The following is a 4,354-nucleotide window of genomic DNA, read 5'->3' on the forward strand; positions in this document are numbered from 1 at the left end:
CAAACCTGAAGCTGCAGACCCCAAACTAACCAAATTTAATGTTTCCTTAATCAGCACAGTAATTTTTAAGTCTTTATGTGTTATGTTTACTCACAGTTTTGATGCTTGCTTCTTCGACTTGACCCACGATTAGCTCTGCACCATCGCTCTGCTGTTTCCTCTCTCCTCATGCTTCTCCTTCGTGCGTCCTGTCCTCAAATATAATCCAACCTGCCTCCTTGTTTCCTCCTTGACTTGTATTCGCAAAATTTCCAGTTAAATTAAGAGTAATCCAGAAAAGTTTTCCTGCTTCAAAAGCTCTTCCAGTTGCCTGTCTTCTTGTCCTCCTTCAAATGTGCATTTTATGAATTTGTATTTATTTGACTTCATATTGCCATGACAACATAACACAGAGCATCATGGTAGATTAAAGCAGGTGGTTCTGTCCGCTACAGAAATGCTGATAAACTCAATTTATTTGAGTTGTCTTAACTTAGAAAAACTAAGTAAGATGGAAGTTTTTCTTCTCAGTGTGGAAGGATGAAAGATGTGTTTTGAAAATGCCACGTCACTACCGTCCTCCTCCCTAGCATGGATCAGTCCGCATGTTCATGGTGCCAGCATTTTTTATGGAATATGTTGAGCAAACCTAGAAAAGCGTCAGCTCAAGGGATTATTGTTGTCATTGCTGTGGATCTTTACCTGATACACTGACTTGGTGAGTAAATGTTTACTCTTATTCAAACTGATTTTGTGGCTTCTCTTAGTTTAGCACCAGGTTTATAATCGTGCTAGCTAGTTAGTGTTAGCCTAGCGTTGCTGCTGCGGCTGGGCTCATGTTACTTAAAAATTAACACCACAGCCTTAAAAACCTTATATAAAAATATGTCTGTGAAATTTTCTGTTGATTGTTTGAAATAAAAAAGTGAGATAAGAGCCCAGACAAAATTCTTCGGGGGGGTGAAAACAATAAGCCAAGAGTTAGCTGTGCTTGCGGACTCTTATCAAGCCTTGACCTCCCGGTCAGCTATCGCGCTGGTGGGTAACAGAGCTCTCCGAAAACGTGGAAGCACTTTTGCAAATATGTGATATTTTGATAAATTAAGTAGATATTTGAGCATTACACAGCTACATTCTCCACTGAAAATATCTTAAAAGGTTATTTTGTGACCCAGAAAGGGTAATCTAGGGGAAAGGAGGATCGCATATGTCGGCCATGGTTGTCGGAGCCTGTGCGTACTTGTAAGCTCGCCAATGGCGGAGGAGCGCGGCTAAAAAACTTATTGCTTTTTCTGGGTCACAAAATCAACTTTTAAGATATTTTCAGGCGAGAATGTAGCTGTCGAAAGTTCAAATATCTGCTCGATTTATCAAGACATCACATATTTGCAAAAATGCCCCGACGTTTTCTGAGATGTCCATTTTTTTCATGCTTTGTGGCACCTTGAACATCTGTGGCATCTATTAATGTCAAATCTAGCCTTTATTTAACAACATAAGCAAACTCTATGTTACAATGATTGCACAGCCATTAAGGATCAAATCGGTTTCTGAAATATGTTGTTTTTTCTCCCTCTGCTTGCTTCTTACTGTCTTTGAGGCTCGGGACCAGCACTCCTGCTGTTGGACAGAAAGACATCAACTCAGTGGTAAGTATTTTGGTTTTCCAATATATTAGCAACTGTCAGTGACATTTATATTAATCAGGCTGAACTTTAATCATACTTTAGATCAGCCTGTTTTACTTATTGTTTTATTTGTTTTTTGGTTTGGGGAAGTTGTTTCTTTACTGATCTTTTCCTGTCTTCTGTTATTAGACTTGAGATATGACTGCACTAGGCTGTTGCTGGTGACTCCAGTTAATTCTACAAGACATGCTGTGTAAGTAAACAAACAACAACAGTTTGGTCTGCATTTCTTGAAAGATCACATCCCCCAAACTTAGTTTAGAGGGTCTACACTGAATATAGTGAAGTCTGCAAATTTTCTAACAGCAAAATTTGTTTTGTGCCCAAATCATTTTGCACATCATTAGAATGAAAGTTATTGGCCATGTTTGCATAGCCCTTTTTAAAATGATGCTTTCATGACATTATTGTGTGTCGGGTGGGGGTCAGGACTATCCAGACTGACAATTGGGACATTGAATGTCACCTCTCCAGTGGGGAAGGAGCCTGAGATTGTCTAAATTGGAGTCTGTTTTATACCAAATGCAGAAAAAAATGTTTTAAGAAAGCAATTAAGTTCATGTTCCAAAAAATATGATTGTTTGCTTGCAGGACACCAGGAGAGATGAGTCCTCCGTCACAGATGGTGTGGTCAGTGAAGATGGTCGCCTGCAGGTTCAAGCTCACTGCATCTCCAACCCACATCCACTGCCACTGTACTTAAGGGAAGTTAAAGACTTTCTTCTGCACCTACATTTGGATCACCTCGATCCATGATAGTCATTCAGGCAGTAATGCCTGGACTGGAAACAAGCCATCCTTAAAACATTACAACATTCCAGCTCATGTGTTGGAATGCAAAACAAATGTGTTGTTTAAATTAGAGACTACACTTGTGACAGAACAACACATATTTTTATTTTGATTATATAAGTAATGTAAGTACAAAACAAAGTTGTGGTAGGCCTAAACTTATTTTCAGAATAATTACATCTGCGACCTTGTTTCATTGTAAGATTATAACAGTGATGGCAATATAATTGTTTGTTGTTCAGCAGAACAGTGTCCAGTATGTTGGCTGTTATACTTTGTTGTGTTTGAAAATAAAAGTTGGTCTGATTTTAACATCCTTACAAAAAGTGTTGTTAATTATTTTTAATCATATTCAGGTTACCACAAATTGTTTTTTCATTTAGTTGAACTTGAAATGTTTGTCAGTAAGTAAACAATTAGCACTGTACAGTCAGAAATATCAAGTTATTCTTAATACTGCAGACTTGCACTGTATAAGTTGTCCTAACAGGCATCTTAAGTAAGCTTTACTTAGTTTTTTTGAGGCAATGAGTTTCCTTAATTTTTTTGAGTTCTGGGAACTAACAAGGCTGTACAGTGTACTCAAAATGAGTAAGTTGCCCTAACTTGGTCAACTTACGTAAACTTGATCCAATTTTCTTGAGTTCTGGGAACAAATGAGCTTGTACAGAGTACTCAAAATAAATAAGTTGTCCTAATTTAGTCATTTTTAGCTAAGCTTTACTCAATTTTTTTGAGGCAACGAGTTTCCTCAATTATTTTGAGTTCTAACTAATTTGATTTTACAGTGTGTAAGAGCAGGAATTTAACTACAAACTCTCATAGTTCCCGTCAGTATCATTCATTCTGCTCTGCCTCAATGGTCACAGTGGCTAGTTTAAGTACGTTTGCACCATAGAAATCCACTGATGTTCAGTGAGTCCCTTTGATACATATTTAGACCTTCATAATTTTCAGGGTGCATGAGTGTTACATCTCCATCTCATCCTAAACATTTTACCAACATGTAAAAGGCATACGTCCACAAGATTTTGATTTTTTTAATTGAAACTTGTTTTATTCTGAATAAATGTGTGAGATGGCCCTCGGGCCTCTAAATCCACGTCCAGGTTTGGGTGACTACTTGGATTAGGGGAGTATTATTTAGAGCAATGTTTGTCACTTTGGTTAATTGCTAAACTCAGGCCGTTTTTGTTCAGTCTTTTTCTAACTGAACTTTCACATTTAACATGCTAACTGAAGCCTGTAGAGTCTGAGCTGTAGCTCTTTTATTTTCTGTATTGTACAGTCTGACTTAGGGGTGGATTTGCTGGGATTGGTGACTGCGTTGCATGTTTTGAATAATCTTCTTCAGAGTAGACTTTTGGTGTAAGCTGATAGTGAATGAAAAAAGCTATAAAAAGCTGCTGTGGTTTTAATTTTCCAAGAGAGGTAATGCACATAATGCAGAGACGAGCGCACGGGGGATATCCAAATTCTAGGAAGGCAGCCTGCTGCTGTACACAGGCGGATTCTTCTCAGTCAGAGTTCTTAACAACTTGACTGTTTTCTCCAACCACACAAAGAGTGCTGTTTCCATTCTGGGAAGTCTACTCATTGGTGTAGGTAGTTCTTCAAATTATAAGTAGCTATATATGAGCAGGTATATTAGCTTTGACTTATCATATGTTAAATATTATACTTTCCTGGTTTAAAATTTATGATGGCTCAAAATTCAAACCTTACAAATTAAAACCCTGAATCATCACCACCTGTGTGAACTACAAGGGTGCCATCCTTTTTCTTTTCAATCCATTAAGTACCACATTTTACACACTGAGCAAGAAAGGAAGTAAGCTCTTCATGGTGACCCCAGAAATTTTAATGTATCACTTTCTAGCATACTACTGACACTG

At 37.8% G+C, this 4,354-nt stretch overlaps 1 long non-coding RNA gene across 1 annotated transcript; it reads left to right on the plus strand.

The window, feature by feature from the left end:
- Window positions 1–377: 377 nt before the first annotated feature.
- Window positions 378–2,779, plus strand: LOC147326484 (uncharacterized). The gene is made up of 4 exons (XR_015130613.1): window positions 378–697; window positions 1,580–1,628; window positions 1,797–1,860; window positions 2,259–2,779. It is a non-coding gene; the product is annotated as an uncharacterized LOC147326484 (long non-coding RNA).
- Window positions 2,780–4,354: the final 1,575 nt, after the last annotated feature.

Source organism: Aulonocara sp. 'chitande type north' Nkhata Bay, linkage group LG7 (assembly GCF_057382095.1).
Source record: "Aulonocara sp. 'chitande type north' Nkhata Bay isolate Kocher_YH1m ecotype deep benthic linkage group LG7, A_spYH_male_GT1.1, whole genome shotgun sequence".
NCBI lineage: Eukaryota > Metazoa > Chordata > Actinopteri > Cichliformes > Cichlidae > Aulonocara > Aulonocara sp. 'chitande type north' Nkhata Bay.